We start from the raw sequence: 26,943 nt of genomic DNA on the forward strand, positions 1-26,943 counted from the left end.
ATAGAGTAACTTATGAAATACTTAATGAACTTGCCATTATGACGAAAAGCCCACTGATAGACCTCTTTAATATTAGTTATAAGGAGGGCAGAATTCCCAGTAAATGGAAAAAAAGCTTTGATCATCCCTATTCCTAAAGCTAATGGAGAGTACAGATCTGTGTCCTTACCCTCGTGTTTTTGTAAAATGATGGAGAGGATCATTTTAAATAGACTTTTCTATATAATAGGTGATTAGCTGTCTAGTAATTTGTTCGGATTCCTACAGAGGAAAAAGTACCTCTGACTGTATTATTAAATGTCTAGTTAATGATAATGATTATTATAGAATTTTTAATGATTTACAAGGAGCTTTTAATAAAGCCAACAAAGAGGTTATTTTATATGAATTAGCTGGTCTTGGTGTTAAAGGGAGATTATTGCGCTGGATATGGGATTATCTTTAGGAAAGGAAGGCTTAGGTGTGGTATCAAGGGTTGTATGTCAGGTGTGAGATCTTTTGAACTCGGCACATCTCAGGGAGGAGTGTTGAGACCCACGCTGTTTAATGTGCTAATGAATATGATAGCATCTCAGAGATTCTCAAATGGGGTAACTCCGATCATATATGCCGAGGATATTTTGTTTCAGGGCAAAGATATTTCAAAGGTTCAAACAGTGTTGGATAATTTCAGAAGTATCCAACACCATATGGGTCACCATATGGGACTGGTGGTTAATGAAGACAAAACTAAGTTTGAATGTAGAATGTTGTTGTTTCAGATTTAGCTACTCAGGACGAAGTGTCCATGTAGCACAGGCTATGTGAGCCCGTAATTGAGTTTGGTTATACATGATAACCTTTTTCCTGTGATATTTGGGTCTACGTTTAGAATTGAGGAGATCTCCTTTTTCCCTGCTTATTTATCGCTTCTGTTTTAGTGCACTGGTTTTAATCTTGTTTTGTTAATATTATCTTGGTGGCGGATGTAGATGCAGAATGCTCACTAATGAGTCCCATTCCTCAACAGCTTTTCTAATCATTGTAGTCGGTGGAATGTGCATCTAATGCAGCTGCTGTCGTTGTGCAGTTTGATGTGCAGGGATTCAATAGCTTCACATTCCAGTAAGTAGTGCAATTTTTGGCGCCTCTGTTTCGGTTTCACAGATGTGACACTCTTTAACTACTTGGGTTCATTACCTCCCAGCAGCACTTGTAACCAAGTCTGAGTCTGTGTATGGCTACTGCAATGTCTCTGGATATCTTTTTACCAGGCTTGAAAGAGGAGTAATCAGTGGCTTGTTCGTACCATATCGCAGTGGATCTTCCTTCCGCTACTTTGGCGACTTTTGATAGTTGAGAATATTTTCTTCTTGATTTGCTCCTTCATCTGTGAGAAACTTGGAGGTATTTGAAACTGTAACAACAGGTAGAGTAGTGACAGTTTTTGCTAGTGAGTCTGCCTTTTCATTACCATCTATGCCGATGTGACTTGGTATCCAATTTAGGGTGATTGACAGCCCTCGATTATGGGCTTCTTTTCCTATATGTTGAATTTTCTGTGAGAAGTTGTATATTATCTCTGTGCTGACTGGATAACAATGCCTGGAGCGAAGATTTAGAGTCTGTATGAATGATGACATCATGTAAATTATTGTCAACTGTGTAGTTTATTGCCTCTTTCAGGGCATATAATTCTGTTTGCAATGTTGAGCACCCACTATTCATGCTCCAGTAAGCTTCATGGTTGCTAGTGTAAACTGCTGCCCCAGCAGAACCTTTTTCTTGATCAACTGATCCGTCTGTGAAGATGTGAGATCGTAGGTCCAGAGATAGTTTCCATTTGTTGTTCTATTACTTCCTTGAGCCTCTGCGGGTCACATGCTGATTTTTTAACTGGTAATCTTTCAATGATTATCTTTAGATTCGATTCTTCCCATGGAGGAGGCTGTCGAAAGTGTTGATATGGTCTATCTTCCCCTTTGTTTTCAATGGTCCATTTCAGGTCCATTTTCTCTAAAATCTTGACCACATTATCCATCCATGAGCTTGTTCTATACTGTAGGTCTTTCTGAAAGGATCTATGTATGCTGTCTTTGATTGACAGCCTATGCGGTTGTTCCAGTAAGTTTTCCTATTATGGTGGCTATCCTTGTTTTTTATGTTTCATCCTGTTTTCTAATACTGGTAAATTTGTTTCCATTCTAAGGTTCTCTCTACGCGTCCATATAGGTGCTCCCAGCATTGTTCTCAGAGCATCATTTTGAGACACTTTGAGACAATTTCTCCCATTGGTTATCACTGAGGGATGTAAGAGCAAGGGAAGCCATAGTCGATGAGTGACCTAACTGCTTGAACGTAGTACATTTTGAGTACTGGTAGAGATGCACCCTCTCTAAGACTGGTCAGGGAGCGCAAAGCTGAGTTTCTGTTTTTACAGCATTGCCGAAGATATTCAATTTCTTGAGTGAATTTCAACTGGTTGTTTAAAAATAGGGTTGTGAAAAACTGGTTGTGAAAAATAAGGATTCCAGGTATGTCATTGATTTGATTCAGGAGGGAGGTAAGGAATTCTGTGGTTCCAACACCTTTTCTGTAAGCAAACATATTTTGGTGTAGTGGATTGGCTTTCCATTCAATTCGATTAAGGCCATTCTTTCTGCAGTTTTGGCCAGACAGCTTGTTAACGAGATGGGTCTTGGATTTCCTGGGACTTTAGGTTTTGGAATAGGAACTATAATTGCACTGTTCTAAGAGAGTGGTCGGTTTCTTGTCACCCAAGGTTCAGTCGAAAAAGGTTAGTCGCTGAGTGAAGCAGTACACAGTTACAGTCACTCCCTCAGTTACTATTTTAATACAGTGTAACCATGTCTCCCCCGTATATATGTCTTTCCTAACCATCCTTCCTGAATTATTAACGTCAGACGGACACAGTGATCTAGTAGCAAGAGCAAGGAAAATTGCTGAAGACGACCCAACGCTAAACGAAGCACCGTGGCAACTTGTAGGCAACGGAAAGGCAAACAAACAAAGAAGAACCGAAGAAACGTCCAAAGAAACCAAACTAGAAGCCAAAATTTCCCGGTCGAAGTTCATGTAAACAGTCTCTTAGAATGCCCAAATGTTACAACGGCGGAAAGATGCAAGCACAACAATATAGAAACAAGACAGGTTCTTGTAACAATAAAAGGACCTCGCATCAAACGCATCAACGAGTGTTGGGATCTATGGTCAATTCAGGCTAAGACTGTACAACCCAGAACCCATGCGCTGCTACAGATATCAGCGCTTCGGCCACCACAAAGATGGCTGCAGAGGCCTGGAACGATGTGGTGTATGTAGGCAGCTCCACAATACCGACATATGCAAGAATCTGCACAAAGAAAGCAAACAAACGAAAGCAAAATGTCCGAACTGCGGGGATACACATCACGCCTGGAACAAACGATGTCAGAAAGGGGAAAAATAATATTAGCTTTCGGGTCAACCCAGCAACCCAAAGTAACAACTTCTAGACCCCAATCGACCAGACCCTCGGTAAAAAGCCAGTGGTACACCCCTCGACAAATCCGAATAAATGATGATCAGCAACAAACTGACATACCAAATCCTTCTAGTCTGAACAAGGACAGGGCCTCCAACAACTGGAGGAAACAAAGAAGCACTACTCCACTAAGAAACAGCAACGGAATAGAATCAAGGCAGCAAAACGAACATACCTGCCGTTGCCTCCAAGACCTCCAAGCAGAAATGATGATTCCTACATCATCAAATAGCCCCAGTAGCTGGATGTAGCAACGCTTCAACCCAACCAAGAGTCTCCTCACCCACCAAGAAGAAAGTCTCCACTCCAGCCAAGAAGACACAAACCGTTGAATGTAGACGTCGGAGGCCCATTATATTGAAAATATACGGTAAAAATATAGAGTTAATATATATAAATATTTAGGCATATTATATATATTAACCAGTATTAAAAAGACCTCGTCTTGGCAAGTTGTAAAGGATAGGGGTCATAAGAAGACCTTGGCAAAACCGACACCTAATAGCCTAAGGATTTCTAACGCATTTGATGTGTTAGAGGACGAGTGCTGTGGTGAACCTGTAGTTCAAGGAAGAGGCAAAGGCAAAGCAACGAGGAGCATTGAAGCGCAGGTAAACTAACGTTCCTGATTGGAACGAAGCGAACTTTGGTTGTGGGAGATTCCCAGGTGACGTATTTAGACAGAACGTTTTTGTGCCAGAGATAAGGGGAACAGGTTAAGGATTTGCTATCCGGGAGCTGGTATTGGTGATATTGTTGGAAACATGAAAGATATCATGACAGGAAATGGGAACAAACCCATTATTTGTATTAGTGCAGGGGGTAATGATGTTGGGCGAGTTAGGAGTGAGGAACTAATAACAAGTCACTTGAACTCCAAACCTTTCCAGATATCCTAAAAAGAGCGAGAGTAACCCCTGTACACAAATGTGGTGATCTTACAGATGCTAACAACTACAGACCTATATCAATCCTGCCTAACTTGTCACAAATTTTTGAAAATCTAATCTACAAGCAGCTTTTCTCTTATCTAGCCAAACACAATATACTTAGCCAATATGGCAATCCATCACTCTTTGTAAAATCTCTTGTATGTACCTTACCTAAATAAATATTTTGATTTGATTGATTTGAATACAGATTCAAAGGAACAATAGAATTAGGAGCAAGGGAGGAATCCCGATCATATGTGGCATTCTTCCAAGAAAGGGAGTGGGAAATGAATGGATGTCGAGGGCACTTGATGTCAATTGCAGGCTGGAAAGATATTGCAAATCTAATGCAATATCTTTTATAGACAACTGTGAACACTTCTATGGAAGAAATGACATGTATGCTCTGGATGGGGTGCATCTATCGAGGGCTACCAAACATTTGATTTGATTGATTTGAATACAGAGATTCAAAACAATAGTAGAAATAGTTAGGAGCAAGGGAGGATTCCCGATCATATGTGGCATTCTTCCAAGAAAGGGAGTGGGAAATGAATGGATGTCGAGGGCACTTGGTGTTTTTTGCAGGCTGGAAAGATATTGCAAATGTAATGCAATATCTTTCGTAGACAACTGGGAACACTTCTTTGGAAGAAATGAAATGTATGCTCGGGATGGGGTGCATCTATCAAGGGCTTGGGTCGTTGTTGTTGCGAACTCGTTGGAACCAGTGGTTAGAGGTGTTTGTTTGGGTTTAAACTGTTAGTAGATAGTGGTATGGGAATTGATTTGGAGGAAGGATAATAAAAGTATATGTTTGGGGGAGAAAGGAATTGGCAAAATGATCATTGAAATTGAAGGGCCTCAAAATAACAATTCACTTAGGGTATATTACACTAACAGTAGAAGTCTAAGAAATAAAATAAACGAATTAAATGCTCTTGTCTGCACAGAAAAAAATAGATATTATCATGCTTACCGAAACATGGATGAATGGACAGGCGATTGAGTCACAACAATAACGTGGCTGAAGTATGTTGACCAATCGGAGTATGATTGATCGGCTGAAGTATGTTGACCAGATCACACACTAGAAGTTGAAGGGACGACGACGACGACATTCAATAAATAGGCAAGAGAGAGCTGAGGAGGGAAGTAAGGTGTAGGGGATAGTAGTAATAATGAGAACTGCAGAGGGCCTATTGGCCCTTACGAGGCAGCTCCTATTATAAGCACCGAATGAGAAGGAGATAGTAATAGGAAAAAGAAGAGGATAGCAAGACAGGAGAAGACAATGAACAGAAAAAGGGGAGAAGAGAGAAAGAAAAGGAAAGAGAAAGAAAGATAAATGGAAGGAGTAAGCTTATGTTAAGTCACGTTTGTTAGAAAGATTAGAGCATTTGAGTATATACTGTGAAAGGGAAGAGTCCACAGCAACAAAGCCAGGACTCAAGTTCATGTTGGGTACATTGTGTATCAGAGCCGATTCTACAAGACGGCGTCTGTGTATAGTAGAAAAGTTAATTTTAAAATATTATTTTCCCGCGTTTGTTCCTTAATGTGTTGCGTAAGAATGCAATCGTCAATTAATTCTAGAAAATCTTCTGCTTCATTATTCCCTGTTTTGTTCAATCAGTTTATTCCACTAAAATTAAAGTCACCCATGACATAAATATTGTTAGAAATATCTAGTTGCTCTAGATATTTCATCCCATAGATGCTTTGCTTCCATTTTGTCTAAATTTGGTGGCCTATATAAGAACATAAGAACAAATGTAACTGCAGAAGGCCTGTTGGCCCATACGAGGCAGCTCCTATCTATAACCACCAAATCCCACTCATATACATGTTCAACCCGCGCTTGAAACAATGGAGGGACCCCACCTCCACCACGTTACGCGGTAATTAGTTCCACAAATCAACAACCCTGTTACTGAACCAGTATTTACCCAGGTCGTTCCTAAATGATTGATTGATTGATGAAGATTAAGCCACCCAAAAGGTGGCACGGGCATGAATAGCCCGTAAGTGGTGGCCCTTTTGAGCCATTACCAGTATCAAGAGCTGATACTGGAGATCTGTGGAGGCGCGAATGCACCCTGCATGACGGGAGATGTCTCCCTTGTGAATGTGTTAAGATGAAGATGAAGCCACCCAAGAGGTGGCACGGGCATGAATAGCCTGTAAGTGGTGGCCCTTTTGAGCCATTACCAGTATCAAGAGCTGATACTCGATATCTGTGGAGGTGCGACCGCACCCTGCGTGACGGGAGATGTCTCCCGTGGTTCCTAAATGATTGATTGATAAAGATTAAGCCACCCAAGAGGTGGCACGGGCATGAATAGCCCGTAAGTGGTACAATTTTTTTTTCCCCCAGTGTTCTGAGGTTGCATTTAACCATCAAGCTGTTATCGCGGGGGAGAATACTGCTTCACAGTCTTTATGAGGTGTCCAGCTGCTGGACACCTTTGTTGACCAGGAGAGTGGCTGTGTTGATGGCTTCAGGGTGGCCACTGCATGATTCAGGAACTCTTAAAGCTCTTCTAAGGTCATTGGTTGCTTCACATTCCAGAAGATAGTGAAGTAATGGCTTTTCTTTGACAGTTTGGCAGAAGATGCACTCTCTCTGTCGGGGTTCACCAATCTCCCAGTTACATCTGTAACCTAGACGTAGTCTATATAGCCTAACTGCTATTTCCCTGTGGATTCCTTTTGGGATATTTAACCTTTCTAATTTGGTTGCCTGAAGATACCATGTTGCAGAGGGCGAACCTTCAGCTGTTCTCTGTTCTAACCGACACGCAGTTAGCTGCGGTCTTCATCGACCCACGAGCCAAGTGATCCACCGTTAAGAGTTGGATGTTGTAGGTAGGCTTTGTTGAGATGTGAGAGTTTTTTGATGATGATGTTTTTTATGTTCTCTAAGCTGGGTATCACTGGATGACGAGTTGCCAATTTAGCAATTTCATCAGCTTTTTCATTTAATGGGATTCCAATATGGGATGGGATCCAGTTTAAAGTTATGTTGAGGCCTTTGCCTTTAGCGACTGCTCCTTGATACAAAATGGTGGTAATTATTTCCACATTATCTTTCCACTGTTTTCGTCCTAGTATTTGAAGTGCAGCTTTTGAGTCTGTGTGTATGATTGCATTTTGAATGTTTTGTGCAATCTCATATGCGAATGCCTGTTGTATGGCGAACAGCTCAGTTTGGGTTGATGATACTAGTCCTCCCAGTCTCCAATATGCCTGAACGCTGGTCGTGCAAAGAGCAGCGCCAGCACTCTCATTTTCTGTGTCCACCGATCCGTCTGTGAAGATGTGGGTGGCTCCTGCTACTGCTATGCTATACATTTGCTCTTCTATTATGCGCCTTAGGATTGTCGGATCATAGGCAGCCTTTTTCATTGGGAGACTTTCTATTACTATTTTGAAAGTAGGCTCTTCCCACGGCGCGGAAGGAGTGTAATTTGGGTGTGGATGATCACCCTCTCTATCAAGAATCATGTTTTTTAAATGTAGTCTGTTTAGGACTTTTCCTGCTCTTGCAACCCAAGAGTTTCCATTGTTTTGGCCTAGTCCAACCACCAAAGCCTGCCGTACTGGGATTGGATCAGAAGAAATAATTATCTTACTGATAATTGTAGCTGTCCTTTGTGATATTCTTTCTTGTAGAGAGGGCAAACCCGTCTCCAGTCTAAGAGTTTCAAGCCTGGTCCACATGGGGGCTCCCAGTGCAGCTCTCATAGCATTGTTTTGGGCAACTTCAAGCTTTTTCCACTGTTGGTGTGATAGATTTGTGAGTGCAGGTGCGGCATAATCGATCACTGATCTGACTGCCTGTACATAGTATGTGCGAAGGACTTGCAGATTGGCTCCTCCAGAAAGGGAGGTTAGCAACCTGAGGATTGCCGTCCGGGCCGCAGTTCGCTCTCTCAAGTATGTGACCTCAGCATTAAAATTCATGTGTGTGTCCAGGATGATTCCTAGATACTGATAGGTGTCGACCCATTCTATTGGTTGACCCTGTACTGTGAGTTGGATGTTGGGCTTCGCTATTTTTATGGGCATGGCCTTTGACTTTGAGGGGTTGAGTTTGATCCCAATCTGTTTTGCCTCTTTACTGATGCAGTCTAAGCATTTGGGTGCAAGGCGCGCCGCATCCCTTCCTTTTATGATGATGACAAAGTCGTCCGCGTAGTTTAGCAGCCTGCAGTGATGTGGGAGTTTCAACCTCATTATTCTTTCCATTAAACAGTTGAAGAGAAGAGGGCTAAGAATACCTCCTTGCGGTGTACCATTTTCATGTCTTTTGTACTCAGAGACTGTGCCATGAAGTTTTACTCTTGCTTCTCTGTTTATGAGACAGTTTTTGGTCCAGGAGAGCAGGTTGCCTCTGACCTCTTTGTCAATGAGGCAGCAGAGAATACCTGGGGCGCTAGCCAGTTCAAAGGCTTTTTCGAGGTCCAGGAATATCAGCATTCCTGGTCTGTCATTCAAGTGGGCTAACAGAGTTGTAATACATTCCACTGTGCCAACCCCTCTTCTATAGGCATACATATCATGGTGCAGTTTAGGCATTTTCCACTCCAGTCTGTTGAGTGCCATTCTGTCAGCCGTCTTGGCTGCACAGCTTTGGAGAGAGATGGGCCTGGGATTAGCTGGATCTTTGGGTTTTGCGATCGGCACTATGTCCGCTCTATTCCAAGCAGAAGGTCTAGTTTGAAAAGTCCAGGCTAAATTAATTAACCTTAGGTATGCAGCGTCTCCCTCTGGGCCGAGGTTTCTAATCATTTTATAGGTTATTTTGTCGGCTCCAGGGGATGTATCCTTGGAGTTTTTCTTAGCCCGATTGAGCTCATCCAGTGTGAAGGGGGCATTAGTGTCAGAGACTTCTTCACATGCTGTAAGGATTCTGTGCCACCTTTCTTCCTCTAGTCCGGTCTGTACTGCTAATACATCTGGTGGAAGTTGATTGCTGGCTGCTCTCTCTGCAAACCTGGTTGCCAGTACTTCGGCTTCCTGTTGAGGATCTTTGGGGTGTGGAGCTTTAGGTGTTTTATTCCCTTTGGCCCGGTGAATTTGCTGCCACATCTCCCCGAGAGAGGCGTGTTCATTCAGGTGTGAACACCATTCTAGCAACTTTTGTTCTTTTATTTTTCTGGTCTCTCGATGTACATGTTCCTTGACCTCACAAAGTAAGATCCTGTTGCGGTCACTTGGCTGCTTTTTGTATAGCTTTCTTGTTCTATTGAGTCTATGGTTGAGTTCTTTGACACGTTCGCAATAGTACCAATGATCTTTATGGTGTCCGGTGGACTTTTTTTCAGTGGGATTGAGTGGTTGGCTGCACTTTGAATCGCTTTGACAAATTCTTGTTCTGCCTGATTAATGTCTTCGGGAACATCATAGTTTCTTTGCCACTCTGAAATGAGGTTTTGAAATCGGTCCCAGTTTGCTAAAGCAAAGTTCCAGGCTTCAGATGGAAGCGGAGGTGGGGTGGGTAGGTCTAACTGAAGATCAATTTGGACCCCATAGTGGTCGCTTGTGAGTGTGGGCTCAACTGACCATGTTGCTGCATCTCTTAGGGAGGCTGAAACGAAGGTTAGGTCTAATCTGCCTCCTTGGATGTGGGTAGGTTCATTCTTGTTTATGATTTGTATTTCTGGAAGCTGGTCCAGTAGATGAGTAATGTGTATGCCGGCTTCATTTGTTCTGTTCGAGCCCAGTGCCAATCGATGATGGGCATTAAAATCTCCACAAATGATTGTGTTTGTTGTTGTCGCGTGTCCAAATAACACAGAGAGATCCATTTCGGCTTTTGAAGACCTGTACACATTGAACACTTCAAGTTTGTCGTGTCTTAGCTCAATGGTGACTCCCATTACCTCTGTCCCTGCTCCACAATTGGGTGGGCTGGTTATGGATTTGGAGATCAGGTCACATTTTACATAGATTGCACATCCCCTGGATTGCCCATTGATCCATGGAAGGAAGAAGCCTCGATAGCCTGAGATTTTAGGTTCTAATCCGGCTCGAAGCAAGCTCTCCTGTAGTATCATGATGTCTATGCCTTTGGTTGCTGCTATGCATTGCAAGTGTTGCAATTTAGTGCGCAGTCCTTGCGCATTCCATTGCAGGATCTTTAGAATTCTAGGTTCTTGGAATGTGCTGATAATTCCGTGGTATCCATGGAGTCTGATGAACACGCCATGGAAGTTGCAATTGGGGTATAGGTTCTTAGTGATCCTAAAATTGCCTCATCAATGTCGCTTTCCGACGAGCTGGACTCTATCTGCTTTTTATGGGGGTGCCTCTTGCCCTGCTGTCTTGACGGTGTGGATATTACATCTTCAAACTTTTTGAGCTTGTGCTCAATTGTCTTCCGAGTCTCTGTGGTTTGCTTGATTCCATGTGAAGACAGCAGACTTTCGATTAACTCAGTGACCAAAGTTTTGAGCATTGGCCAGAGAGCGTTCAGTTCAGTGGGAGCACTATTTAATGTTGTGCAGGTTGAGGGCCTAGTGGCTTTTAGACCCTTCTCGGTGGTAACTTTGGCACTGGGATTGCTACTCCTATTGGCCCCAGTGTGCTTGCTGGATGAAATGGGAGGCCGACTGCTTTGAACATGAGTCTTGTGTCCTCCATCTTTCTTTTTGTCCTGTACTGTCTTCTCACCCTTCACCATGGCCGATGGTGAAGGGCCGTGTGCCCCCTCTTCCTGAATGGGTAGACCCCACGCGGTTTTAGTGGGCATGGGAGCTGGTATTCGTTTTGGTGGGGGTTTCGGCTCCGCTGTTGGCGTGGTGGGGTTCGTTTGAAGCCTTTTGAGCCTTTCAGGGCATTTCAAGTTCCAGGCATGATGTGCCTTGGAACAATTTGGGCATTTTGCCTGAACAGGGTGGTTTGCCTTGAATTTATCAATACATGTTTTTGTATCATGGGGCTGGCTGCAGACTCCGCACCTCACTGGGCGTTGGCAGCCATCTTTGTGATGCCCAAATCTCTGACATCTAAAGCATCTAAGTGGTTCTGGGGTGTAAGGCCTGTGTTGGAACACGCCCCAGATTCCAAGGTCAAGTTTTTCCGGGATCCGTCCTCTTACTGTGAGAAGGACTTGTCGAGTTTCTTGTTTTGTTCGTACTTGGCATCTCTCTGCTGACACCACATAGTTCAGCTTTTCGAGATGGCCAAGGGCTATATGCAAGGGATAGTGGAGGACAATGACTTTACTTATTTTATCCTCTGGTTTCAGTTCCTCACATTTTGCGTAATTTTTTAGAATCGTAGCGGCCGACTCGTCTTTTGGCCTCAGAATGTATTCTCCTTTGAGATTAGGTTTTGCCCTGACCTGGAGCTAGGGGTACTCTTTTTCCACGTCCACTACAGTAGCGTAGGAAGACTTACCTTCCGTGTGCTGCACTTTGAAGACCGGAAACGTAGATCTAGTCTGAGGCGCTGGGAGAGCTGGAGAAGCTGGAGAGATTAATGGGCGATGGGTCGTCATGGAGTGGCTTGTCCTGTTAGCCTTATTCACGTGATGCCACTCGCCGTCACTTTCGGAACTGGTATCCATTATCGATGGTCTTTTCCTACTCTGAGCAGCATTGCTGGATCGATTATAAGTCAATTGGAATTCCATGATGAAATTTCAAATGATCACTTGTGGAGTGGTCTGGTGAGTGAAGGACGTGACGTCTGGTGTACAACTACACAACTGTGATGTTGGTTCCTAAATCTAAACTTATCCAATTTATACCCATTGTTTCGTGTTCTGTCTTGAGTTGATACTTTTAATACCCTATTAATATCCCCTTTGTTATGTCCATTCATTCACTTGTAAACTTCTATCATGTCACCCCTAACTCTTCGTCTTTCCAGTGAATGCAATTTAAGCTTTATTAATCTTTCTTCATATGAAAGACTTCTAATAATTGGTTCCACGAATCAACAACCTTGTTACCGAACCAGTATTTGCCCAAGTCTTTCCTATATCTATACTTATCCAATTTATACCCATTGTTTCGTGTTCTGTCTTGTGTTGATACTTTTAATACCATATGACCATAAGAACAAAGGTAACTGCAGAAGGCCTATTGGCCCATACGACGCAGCTCCTATTTATAACCACACAATCCTACTCATATACATGTCCAACCCAAGCTTGAAACAATCAACTGTTACATAAGAACATAAGAACAAAGGCAATTGCAGAAGACCTATTGGCCATGCGAGGCAGCTCCTATTTATAACCACCCAATCCAACTCATATACATGTACAACCCATGCTTGAAACAATCGAGGGACCCCACCTCCACCATGTTACGCGGCAATTGGATCCACAAATCAACAACCCTGTTACCGAACCAGTATTTACCCAAGTCTTTCCTAAATCTATAGTTATCCAATTTATATCCATTGTTTCGTGTTCTGTGTTGTGTCGATACTTTTAATACCCTATTAATATCCCCTTTGTTATGTCCATTCGTCCACTTGTAAACCTCTATCATGTCACCCCTAACTCTTCGCCTTTCCAGTGAATGCAACTTAAGCTTTGTTAATCTTTCTTCATATGAAAGATTTCTAATTTGGTGAATTAACTTAGGCATCCTACGCTGGACACGTTCAAGTGAATTTATATCAATTCTCTAATACGGCGACCAAAACTGAACTGCATAATCTAAATGGGGCCTAACCAGAGCATGATATAGAAATAATGGAAGGATCATATGTGGCATAGGATCCCAATCATATGTGGCATTCTTCCAAGAAAGGGAGTTGGAAATGAATGGATGTCGAGGGCACTTGGTGTCAATTGCCGGCTGGAAAGATATTGCAAATTTAATGCAATATCTTTCATAGACAACTGGGGACACTTCTATGGAAGAAATGAAATGTATGCTCGGGATGGGGTGCATCTATCGAGGGCTGGGGTTGTTGCTGTTGCGAACTCGTTGGAACCATTTATTAGATGCATTTGTTTGGGTTTAAACTGTTAGTAGATAGTGGTATGGGAATTTAAAGGGAGGAAGGAGGTAATAAAAGTATGTGTTTGAGGGAGAAAGGAATTGTCAAAATGATCAGGGCAAGAGAAGGCTCTCAAAATAACAATTCACTTAGGGTATATTACACTAACAGTAGAAGTCTAAGAAATAAAATAAACGAATTAAATGCCCTTGTCTGCACAGAAAAATAGATATTATCGCGCTTACCGAAACGTGGATGAATGTAGAAAATAAAGAACTATTAGCTGAATATCAAAAAATGGATTTAAACTATTTAAGAACATAAAAACAAAGGTAACTGCAGAAGGCCTATTGGCCCATACGAGGCAGCTCCTATCTATAACCCCCCAATCCCACTCATATACTTGTCCAACCCCCGCTTGAAACAATAGAGGGACCCCACCTCAACCACGTTAGACGGTAATTGGTTCCACAAATCAACATCCCTGTTACCGAACCAGTATTTACCCAAGTCTTTCCTAAATCTAAACTTATCCAATTTATACCCATTGTTTCGTGTTCTGTCTTGTGTTGATACTTTTATTACCCTATTAATATCTCCTTTGTTATGTCCATTCTTCCACTTGTAAACCTCTATCATGTTACCACTAACTCTTCGCCTTTCCAGTGAATGCAATATAAGCTTTGTTAATCTTTCTTCATATGAAAGATTTCTAATTTGGGGAATTAACTTAGTCATCCTACGTTGGACACGGTCAAGTGAATTTATATCCATTCTATAGTATGGCGACCAAAACTGAACTGCATAACCTAAATGGGACCTAACCAGAGCAAGATATAGCTGAAGAACCACACCAGATGTCTTGTTACTAACGCTTCGATTAATAAATCCCAGTGTCCTATTTGCCTTATTATGAACATTCATGCATTGATCCTTTTGTTTTAAATTCATACTTATCATAACTCCTAGATCCCTTTCGCAATTCGACTTCTCAATCTCAACACCATCTAGCTCGTATCTTGTAACTCTATCATCATTATCACATGAATGATATTATGACAGGAAATGGGAACAAACCCATTATTTGTATTAGTGCAGGGGGTAATGATGTTGGACGAGTTAGAAGTGAGGAACTAATACAGAGATTCAGGACAGCCATTGAATTAGTTAGGAGCAAGGGAGGAATCCCGATCATATGTGGCATTCTTCCAAGAAAGGGAGTGGGAAATGAATGAATGTCAAGGGCACTTGGTGTCAATTGCCGGCTGGAAAGATATTGCAAATCAAATGCAATATCTTTCATAGACAACTGGGAACACTTCTATGGAAGAAATGAAATGTATGCTCGTGATGGGGTGCATCTATCGAGAGCTGGGGTTGTTGCTGTTGCGAACTCGTTGGAAGAAGTGGTTAGAGGTGTTTGTTTGGGTTTAAACTGTTAGTAGATAGAGGTATGGGAATTGATTTGGAGGAAGGAGATAATAAAAGTCTGTATTTGTGGGAGAAAGGAATTGGCAAAATTATCAGGGAAAGAGAAGGGCCTCAAAATAACAATTCACTTAGGGTATATTACACTAACAGTAGAAGTCTAAGAAATAAAATTAACTAATTAAATGCTCTTGTCTGCACAGAAAAAAATAGATATTATTGCACTTACCGAAACGTGGATGAATGTAGAAAATAGAGAACTATTAGCTGAATATCAAATAAATGGATTTAAACTATTTCACACAGATAGATATATTAGACGAGGAGGAGGAGTAGCCATATATGTTAGGGACAATTGTTTCAAGCACGGGTTGGACAAGTATATGAGTGGGATTGGGTGGTTATAGAATAGGAGCTGCCTCGTATGGGCCAATAGGCCTTCTGCAGTTACCTTTGTTCTTATGTTCTTATGTTCAATTTGTAATGTAGTCTCAAAGAGGGAATCAAAACTAAGCCACATACAGAAACTATTTGGATAGAATTAAACGAAAAAGCAAATAATATTATAATAGGAGTTATATATAGGCCACCAAATTTAGACAGAAAGGAAGCAAAGCATCTATGGGATGAAATATCTAGGGCATCTAGATCTAACAGTAGTTACGTCATGGGTGACTTTAATTTTAGTGGAATAAACTGGTTGAACAAAACAGGGAATAGTGAAGCAGAAGATTTTCTAGAATTAATTGACGATTGCTTTCTTACGCAACACATTAAGGAACCAACACGGGAAAATAATATTTTAGATTTAGTGTTAACTAACAGGGAAACACAAATTAATGACATCGAAATAGGGAATGAGCTAGGGAACAGTGATCACAAAGTAATCAGATTTAGCATAGAATGGAATAGACCTGTAGGAGAAAATTCTGTTAAAGTGCCAGATTTTCGAAAAGCTGATTTTAATAGCCTAAAAATTTTTTTGGGTCAAATAGATTGGAAAGTCTTGGGTATGGGGTGGGGGTCGGTTTTGGAGCGAGACATGAACCCAGCGATAGGTGACATAAATGGGGATTTCGATATGAATTCAATATATAACTTATTTAAGAATATTCTAAACAAAGCACAGGAACGTAGTATACCATACAAATTGAATAGATCGAATACCAATGACCCAAAGTGGATAACAAAGAATTTGAAGAACCTTATAGGTAAAAAGAGAGCTTGGTACAAAAGGATTAAAAATGGGGAGGTCACTTTAGAACAGGAATTCGTACAACTGGTTAGAAATGTTAAAAAAGAGATAAGGAAAGCAAAAAGAAACTATGAAGTTCGCATAGCAGGGCAAGCAAAGACAAATCCTAAAGGGTTTTTTCAGTTATATCGTACTAAGACTAGGGAAAGGATAGGTCCATTAAAAACTGAGACAGGTCAAATAACAGATAGTGATAAAGAGATGAGTAGTATTTTTAATAAATATTTTGTATCTGTATTTACTAAAGAGGAACTTAACAATATGCCTTAAGCCGAACAAGTCTATGTGGGTGGGGACGAGGACAGGTTGACGAGTTTAGCAGTTACCAGGGAGGATGTTCTTAAACAAATACTAAAACTCAAACCAAACAAATCCCCAGGGCCGGATGAAGTGTTTGCAAGGGTGCTTAAAGAATGCAAAGAGGAGCTTTGTGACCCACTGTCAACCATATTTAATAAATCAATAGAGTCAGGCAGAGTGCCAGAGTTTTGGAAAGTTGCTAATGTGATACCAGTTTTTAAGAAAGGAGATAGATCACTTGCGTCTAACTATCGACCAATTAGCCTAACGTCTATTGTGGGAAAGTTACTCGAATCTATAATGGCAAATAAAATTCGTCTTCATCTTGAAAAACATAAATTAATAATTGAGTCGCAACATGGTTTTATAAATGGCCGTTCATGTTTAACAAATTTGTTATCTTTTTATTCTAGCATTGTTGAGGCAGTTGATAGTGGTAAGGATTGCGATGTTGTGTACCTTGACTTTAGCAAAGCTTTTGATACAGTGCCACATGAAAGACTGATTAAAAAGTTAGAGTCTCATGGTATTGGGGGTGCTATATTAAGCTGGATTAGGGCATGGCTATACCAAAGGAAACAGAGAGTTAGTATAAATGGAGTCAAGTCAGAGTGGGAAAATGTTGTAAGTGGGGTGCCTCAGGGCTCTGTCCTGGGACCTCTGTTGTTTATAATATATATAAATGATTTAGATTCAGGTTTGAGTAGCAACATTTGCAAATTTGCCGATGATACGAAAATCGGTTGGGAAATTAATTCGGAGGAGGACTCACTATCACTTCAAGTTGATCTAGATAGGGTTTTGAAATGGTCGAAGGATTGGCAGATGCAGTTTAATGCTGATAAATGTAAAGTTCTGAGGTTAGGTAATGATGATAGGGTTACAAGATACGAGCTAGGTGGTGTTGAGATTGCGAAGTCGAATTGCGAAAGGGATCTGGGAGTTATGATTAGTAAGAATTTAAAACAAAAGGATCAATGCATAAATGTTCGTAATAAGGCAAATCGGACACTTGGATTTATTAATCGCAGCGTTAGTAACAAGACACCTGGTGTGGTTCTCAATCTATATCTTGCTCTAGTTAGGCCCCATTTAGATTATGCAGTTCAGTTTTGGTCGCCATATTATAGAATGGATATAAATTCACTTGAACGTGTCCAGCGTAGGATGACTAAGTTAATTCCCCAAATTAGAAATCTTTCATATGAAGAAAGATTAACAAAGCTTAAGTTGCATTCACTGGAAAGGCGAAGAGTTAGGGGTGACATGATAGAGGTTTACAAGTGGGTGAATGGACATAACAAAGGGGATATTAATAGGGTATTAAAAGCATCAACACAAGACAGAACACGAAACAATAAGTATCAATTGGATAAGTTTAGATTTAGGAAAGACTTGGGTAAATACTGGTTCAGTAACAGGGATGTTGATTTGTGGAACCAATTGCCGCGTAACATTGTGGAGGTGGGGTCCCTCGATTGTTTCAAGTGCGGGTTGGACAAGTATATGAGTGGGATGGGGTGGTTAAAGATAGGAGCTGCCTCGTATGGGCCAATAGGCCTTCTGCAGTTATCTTTGTTCTTATGTTCTTAAGCTGCATTCACTGGAAAGGCGAAGAGTTAGGGGTGACATGATAGAGGTTTACAAGTGGGTGAATGGACATAACAAATGGGATATTAATAGGGTATTAAAAGTATCAACACAAGACAGAACACGAAACAATGGGTATAAATTGGATAAGTTTAGATTTAGGAAAGACTTGGGTAAATACTGGTTCTCTATATACTTAATGTTTAAACTGTTAGTAGATAGTGGTATGGGAATTGATTTGGAGGAAGGAGGTAATAAAAGTATGTGTTCGTGGGAGAAAAGAATTGGCAAAATGATCAGGGAAAGAAAACATAAGAACATAAGAAGAAAGGCAACTGCAGAAGGCCTATTGGCCCATACGAGGCAGCTCCTATTTATAACCACCCAATCCCACTCATATACTTGTCCAACCCGTGCTTGAAACAATCGAGGGACCCCACCTCCAGCACGTTATGCGGTAATTGGTTCCACAAATCAACAACCCTGTTACTGAACCAGTATTTACCCAAGTCTTTCCTAAATCTAAACTTATCCAATTTATACCCATAGTTTCGTGTTCTGTCTTGTGTTGACACTTTTAATACCCTATTAATATCCCCTTTGTTATGTCCATTCACCCACTTGTAAACCTCTATCATGTCACCAGTAGAAAGGGGCCTCAAAATAACAGTTCACTTAGGGTATATTACACTAACAGTAGAAGTCTAAGAAATAAAATTAACGAATTAAATGCTCTTGTCTGCACACAAAAAATAGATATTATTGCACTTACCGAAACGTGGATGAATGTAGAAAATAGAGAACTATTAGCTGAATATCAAATAAATGGATTTAAACTATTTCACACAGATAGATATATTAGACGAGAAGGGGGAGTAGCCATATATGTTCGGGACAATTTGACATGTAGTCTCAAAGAGGGAATCAAAACTGAGCCACACACAGAAACTATTTGGATAGACTTAAACGAAAAAGCAAATAATATTATAATAGGAGTTATATATAGGCCACCAAATTTAGACAGAATGGAAGCAAAGCATCTATGGGTTGAAATATCTAGAGCATCTAGATCTAACAGTATTTATGTCATGGGTGACTTTAATTTTAGTGGAATAAACTGGGTGAACAAAACAGGGAATAGTGAAGCAGAAGATTTTCTAGAATTAATTGACGATTGCTTGTTTACGCAACATATTAAGGAACCAACGCGGGAAAATAATATTTTAGATTTAGTGTTAACTAACAGAGAAAAACAAATTAATGACATCGAATTAGGGAGTGAGCTAGGGAACAGTGATCACAAAGTAATCAGATTTAGCATAGAAAGGAATAGACCTGTAGGAGAAAATTCTGTTAAAGTACCAGATTTTCGAAAAGCTGATTTTAATAGCCTAAAAATTTTTTTGGGTCAAATTGATAGGAAAGTCTTGGGTATGGGGTGTGGGCCGGTCTTGGAGGGAGACATGAACCCGGCGATAGGTGACGTAAAAGGGGATTTCGATGTCGATTTAATATATAACTTATTTAAGAATTTTCTAAACAAAGCACAGGAACGTAGTATACCATACAAATTGAATAGATCGAATACTAATGACCCAAAGTGGATAACAAATAATTTAAAGAACCTTATAGGTAAAAAGACAGCTTGGTACAAAAGGATTAAGAATGGGGAAGTCAGTTTAGAACAGGAATTCATACAACTGGTTAGAAATGTTAAAAGAGAGATTAGGAAAGCAAAAAGAAACTATGAATTTCGAACAGCAGAGCAAGCAAAGTCAAATCCTAAAGTTTTTTTCAGTTATATAGAACTAAGACTAGGGAAAGGATAGGTCCGTTAAAATCTGAGACAGGTCAAATAACGGATAATGACAAGGAGATGAGTAGTATTTTTAACAAATATTTTATATCTGTATTTACTAAAGAAGAACTTTACAATATGCCTTCAGCCGAACAAGTCTATGTGGGTGGGGATAAGTACAGGTTTACTAGTTTAGCAGTTACCAGGGAGGATGTAATTAAACAATTAGAAAAACTAAAACCAAACAAATCCCCTGGGCCGGATGAAGTGTTTGCCAGGGTGCTTAAAGAATGCAAAGAGGAGCTTTCCGAGCCACTGTCTACCATATTTAATAAATCAATAGAGTCAGGCAGAGTGCCAGAGTCATGGAAAGTAGCTAATGTGCTACCAATTTTTAAGAAAGGAGATAGATCACTTGCGTCAAACTATCGGCCAATTAGCCTAACGTCTATTGTGGGAAAGTTACTTGAACCAATAATTGCAAATGCAATTCGTCTCCATCTTGAAAAACATAAATTAATAAATGAGTCGCAACATGGTTTTACAAATGGCCGTTCATGTTTAACAAATTTGCTAACTTTTTGTTCCAGCATAGTTGAGGCAGTTGATAGTGGTAAGGATTGTGATGTTGTGTACCTTGAGTTTAGCAAAGCTTTTCATACAGTGCCACATGAAAGACTAATTAAAAAAAATAGAATCTCATGGTATTGGGGTGCTATATTACGTTGGATTAGGGCATGGCTATTCCAAAGGAAACAGAGAGTTAGTATAAATGGGGTTAAGTCAGAGTGGGATAATGTTGTTAGTGGAGTACCTCCATGCCCTGTCCTGGGACCTCTGTTGTTTATAATATATATATATATATATATATATATATATATATATATATATATATATATATATATATATATATATATATATATATATATATATATATATATATTATTAAATATGACCGAAAAAGTAAGATTAATAATTCTAACACGAATTTTCTCAATCTTTCGTACATTACGCTTCACTGTTGGAGGTAATTAAAAAATCACTTCTCCAAAATTCATTTTTATTTCTAGTCTGACGCGACACGGGCGCGTTTCGTAAAACTTATTACATTTTCAAAGACTTCACAAATACACAACTGATTAGAACTTACGTCTCTCTGATATTATATCTACATTTGAGTGAGGTGGGAAGGGTGATGTGGCATTAACACAAGACAGAACAGGAGGGGATATTAATAGGGTATTAAAAGTATCAACACAAGACAGAACAGAAACAATGGGTATTGAATAGAAGTGTTTGTAGAAAGCCTATTGGTCCATATTTCTTGATGCTTCTATATTGGAGCGGAGTCTTGAGGTGGGTAGAATATAGTTGTGCAATAATTGGCTGTTGATTGCTGGTGTTGACTTCTTGATGTGTAGTGCCTCGCAAACGTCAAGCCGCCTGCTATCGCTGTATCTATCGATGATTTCTGTGTTGTTTACTAGGATTTCTCTGGCGATGGTTTGGTTATGGGAAGAGATTATATGTTCCTTAATGGAGCCCTGTTGCTTATGCATCGTTAAACGCCTAGAAAGAGATGTTGTTGTCTTGCCTATATACTGGGTTTTTTGGAGCTTACAGTCCCCAAGTGGGCATTTGAAGGCATAGACGACGTTAGTCTCTTTTAAAGCGTTCTGTTTTGTGTCTGGAGAGTTTCTCATGAGTAGGCTGGCCGTTTTTCTGGTTTTATAGTAAATCGTCAGTTGTATCCTCTGATTTTTGTCTGTAGGGATAACGTTTCTATTAACAATATCTTTCAGGACCCTTTCCTCCGTTTTATGAGCTGTGGAAAAGAAGTTCCTGTAAAATAGTCTAATAGGGGGTATAGGTGTTGTGTTAGTTGTCTCTTCAGAGGTTGCATGGCTTTTCACTTTCCTTCTTATGATGTCTTCGATGAAACCATTGGAGAAGCCGTTATTGACTAGGACCTGCCTTACCCTACAGAGTTCTTCGTCGACTTGCTTCCATTCTGAGCTGTGGCTGAGAGCACGGTCGACGTATGCGTTAACAACACTCCTCTTGTACCTGTCGGGGCAGTCGCTGTTGGCATTTAGGCACATTCCTATGTTTGTTTCCTTAGTGTAGACTGCAGTGTGGAAACCTCCGCCCTTTTCCATGACTGTTACATCTAGAAAAGGCAGCTTCCCATCCTTTTCCGTCTCGTAAGTGAAACGCAGCACGGAACTCTGCTCAAATGCCTCCTTTAGCTCCTTCAGATGTCTGACATCAGGTACCTGTGTAAAAATGTCGTCAACATACCTGCAGTATATGGCCGGTTTCAAGTTCATGTCGACTAAGACTTTTTGCTCGATGGTACCCATGTAGAAGTTTGCAAACAGGACACCTAGGGGAGAACCCATGGCGACCCCATCTACTTGCTTATACATGTGCCCATCCGGGCTCAAGAAGGGTGCCTCTTTAGTACAAGCTTGGAGTAGTTTCCTCAGAATACTTTCTGGCATGTCAAGAGGAGTACAGGATGGATCACGATACACTCTGTCGGCTATCATTCCGATTGTCTCGTCCACAGGTACGTTGGTAAACAGCGATTCTACGTCCAACGAGGCTCTTATCCCTGTGGCCCGTGTGCCCCGCAGTAAGTCCACAAATTCCTTTGGAGACTTCAGGCTGAAGGCGCAAGGAACATAAGGAGTCAGCAGGCCGTTGAGTCGCTTCGCCAGTCTGTACGTGGGTGTGGGTATCTGGCTAATGATTGGCCGAAGTGGGTTTCCAGGCTTGTGCGTCTTGACATTTCCATACGCATATCCAGGTTTATATTCCCCAATGATCTTTGGCAGGTGGAGTCCGGATTTCTTGGCGTTCACAGTTTCGATCAGTTTGTTGACCTTTGCTTTTAATTCGGCTGTAGTGTCCTTCGTTACCCTTTGGAACTTAGTTTGGTCAGAGAGTATGATGTTCATTTTCGCCAGATATTCGTCTTTTTTAAGAATGACATATTGGCGACTTGTCACCTCTCCTGACAACTATCTCCTTGTTCTCACGAAGGCTTTTAGCTGCCGCTTTAAGCTCGGGGGACAGTATGGTGCTTCTGTAGTTGCCTCGATTCTTTCCTCCTTCTGCAATAAGTTCTGCTTGTAAGGTATCTTTGGTAGTGACCTTCTTTTGTGTCTCGATGTCGAATATGTCGTCCAACAGAATTTCCAACTCTACTTTCCGGGCCATTTCACTCGGTCTGGACATAACATGACAGTTTATGCCCAGATTTAGGAGAGTGACTTGGTCCTCAGTGAGGTTAATTCCTGCAAGGTTCAGGAAGCCATCTCTTGGTCGTGGAATTGCCATAGGTCCTCCATATAATGTTGTTAGTTTCTTGATAATCCTTGTTTCAGTGCTGAGGTGATGTTGGTCTGTGAGGATGTCGAGGTGTTGTTCAATGCGGGTACGGATACTATGGTCGATGTTGCTATTTCTCCACTCGTTTGTAGCATGAAGTAGTTGCGTTTTGTTGTCTTTGATTTCATTCTCTGCCTTGTATATCTGATCACGAATCAGATCCTGGCGATATTTTATCGTGAAGGCTTGATTCCTTGCTGCTGGGTCGTGCACTTTAATATTAGTATATTTTGGTAGCAGTCTTTCCTGTAGACATATATTATTAAATATGACCGAAAAAGTAAGATTAATAATTCTAACTCGAATTTTCTCAATCTTTCGTACATTACGCTTCACTGTTGGAGGTAAATAAAAAATCACTTCTCCAAAATTCATTTTTATTTCTAGTCTGACGCGACACGGGCGCGTTTCGTAAAACTTATTACATTTTCAAAGACTTCACAAATACACAACTGATTAGAACTTACGTCTCTCTGATATTATATCTACATTTGAGTGAGGTGGGAAGGGTGATATGCCACATATCAGACAAGTGAGTCGACAGACAACCTTGCATATTCAAATAAACTATGATATGCAGACATCCCCCATGCATCCCAATCAAGATGAATGCTTCTTTCTTCGCATGCTGTTGGTAAATGTGCCTGGATCAACGTCTTCCAGCAATTGAGATTTGTCAACGGCGTTACACATGCCACTTTCCGTAGTGCATGTCAACCTCTGAATAATTGGAGAACGACCGACACTAGGATGTATGCATATTGCATATCAATATGCAAACAATATACGACACTAGGATTGTATGCATATCATATTGACCACCGGCTCTCCTTCATCTCCAACAGAGATATGGAGGAAATATAAATTGCACATGGCTGAAGATATTGTACATCGAATACGCAAGGAAAATTCAAATATGAACATCGATTTCACAGAAATCTACAACGAAGCATTGATGATTGAAGATTTGTGCTTAGAAATCGCGAACAAAGTTCTCAAGCAATTTGAAATGCCATTACCGAATCGATCTGCTGCTGCTTCGTTCGATGTAGAATTGCGTCGTGAACAAAGTTACAACACGGGTGATCTGTGGTCGTATGTGTAATCAAATATTCCTAATCTAACGCTTAAGCGAAAAGGCATTTACAATTAAATAATTCAAATTGTCAATAATGGGCTTGAGAAAATTTTCTTAGATACGCCAGGAAGAACTGGAAAACCTTTCTAATTAGATTGATTTTGGCAGCATTTCGATCCCAAAATGACAAGCCTTAGCTCTTGCATCGTCCGGAATAGCTGCAACATTGCTATCAAGTGGAAGAACTGATACCTCGGCATTGAAATTGCCATTGAACATGCAATTCATTGAAACTCCCATGTGCAACATTTCCAAAGAATTTAGCACACGAACATTACAAAATTATTCATCGTAACATTCAAAGCGAGGCAGTCACATACAAGTCCGTCGACACTGTTGAGGAAGCAGATGAAGCGGTTAATTATCCAATAAAATTTTTGAATACACTCATCTGCCAGGGATACCATCAAACGTACTGCAATTGAAAATCGGCGTGCCAATTATCATGTTGCGAAATATCAACCAACCAAAACTTTGCAATGCCTCGCGGCTTGCAGTAAAAAAAATTATTCAGCGTCGTCGTAGAAGCAACAATCTTGACAGGACGTTTCAAAGGTGAAGATGTCCTAATTCCTCGCATTCCTATGATTCCAACAGATATGCCATTTCAATTTAAGAGATTGTAATTTCAATTCGATTGGCGTTTGCAATCACCATCAACAAAGATCAGGGCTAATCTTCAGAATTGTACAGTTTATATCTAAACACGGATTGATTCCCACATGGACAATTATATTTTGCGTGTTCTAGAGTCGGCAAACCAGACAGTCTCTATATCTCCACAGACAATGGAACAACAAAAAATATTGTATACCCACAAGCATTGTAAAATTAAACATATTAGAAACGTGCGCTTCCCCTTTTCTTTCTTTCCCACTTACCCAGACTGAGCCACAGCAACGCGTGGCAGGTCTGGGTAAGTGGGAAATTACTAAACTGAAATGGAAGTTTGTTACAAAAAGTGAACTAGTTACTTAAAGAATTGTATTTTGCAATATATAATAAATGATAAGGGGCCATATCAACCGAAAATCCGATGAAAAATGGAATATTTACGAAAAATTACGAAAAATACTACAACGTTCTGGCAACACTGTGGTCCAAACCGTTTAATGATATCTTGAAAAATAACGTAATTAGAGTCAAATTTCCTGCTGCAACTTTCGTGAATCTGGTCCTCGCGCCGTGAGTACGCCGCGGGGTATTGTATCTTACGTTGTAGATGTCTTATTTTTCGTAATAGCGTTGAAAATAACATGTTATGCATAAAATGAATATAAACTAACACATATGGCAACACTTTATTGTCTGACACGAGGGTGGTGCAGTCAGTGACTGCGTGTCTCTTATGGAGAGAGGATGTATGCTGACGCGCTCACACAATATCTCCCAGAACATGCTATTTTTGCTATTTTTAGCTATTTGTACTGCAATATGACTTACCAAACGAACAAGAGAAAAGCATTGACAGCTAGATGCATGCGAGCTCTCCATACGAGCTGGCCGCAATGCGTAAATCACCAGTCACGAGTGACCGCAGGTTGAGTAAACTTGTCGAGCACGCTACGCAACTCCAACTTTTACAACTAGATCTCGTTTCACAGCCTTTATTATTCAATTTACATGAAACTTGCACATTATATGTAGAGTTTACGCCTCTATAAACGCATGTCATTATTCTTATCTACGTAGATTTATTGATTTTATAAATAATGATACACTTCATTTTGTTGCATAAGTTTTTGGGAAACTTTTATAAAATCTGTATTATTGCACTAAATACATCTGGGATAATGATGTGACATGCAAATCTTTATTATATAGTAAGGTCATAGCTGAGTGTCGTATAAATGATTTTGGTTCACAATTGTGGGCTGTGAAATCAATTGAACATGGTTGAAAAATCCTTCTTTTTTTTTTTTTTTTTTTCTCCGTCTCTATTTAGGCTGAGATGCTGAAACTTGGCCTAGGTGCAGCACCTTTCACATGTATCAGGATAATAAATTATGAATACCCTACAACAATTTTTTAAATCCTGGTGATATGGCCCCTAATGCGAGTTTTGATTGTAAATAACTTAGTGAACTTGTACTATTGTATGAAGAAAGTTATTTTATGAGTTTTCCATTGAAGCATAAGTTTATTAGTACATAAAGTTGTAAATGCTTTTTTTGATATATCGTATTTCTTAAAAAGTTATTTGAGGCTTCAACACGTCTTGTCTTAGAAAGTTTAGCACATATTTTGGTTTATTTATGTCTTGGAAAGTTGCCCTTGACTACTTGTTTATTGAATGAAAGACAATGTTTGTTATAGAGAGAGTTATATGTAATGTTTGATGACTATTCTCGATGTTTAAGAAATTACACACAGAAATCACAATTGTGTGATGCATCAAATGAACAAATCCACAAGGGCCATGACGAGGATTCGAACCTGCGTCCAAGAGCATTCCAGACGCTGCCTTAATCGACTGAGCTACGACATGGTCTAAAGAGTTGAAACCAAAGTTCTACTGAACTTACTGGATCCTGCAGCCTCTCCGAGGCACAAACCAGGGTTTTACACAATTCTCCCATGCACTCGAGTTGTGTCAATAGGCCATTCTCCCTCTTC

The sequence above is a fragment of the Procambarus clarkii genome, chromosome 8, assembly GCF_040958095.1.
Source record: "Procambarus clarkii isolate CNS0578487 chromosome 8, FALCON_Pclarkii_2.0, whole genome shotgun sequence".
Lineage (NCBI taxonomy): Eukaryota > Metazoa > Arthropoda > Malacostraca > Decapoda > Cambaridae > Procambarus > Procambarus clarkii.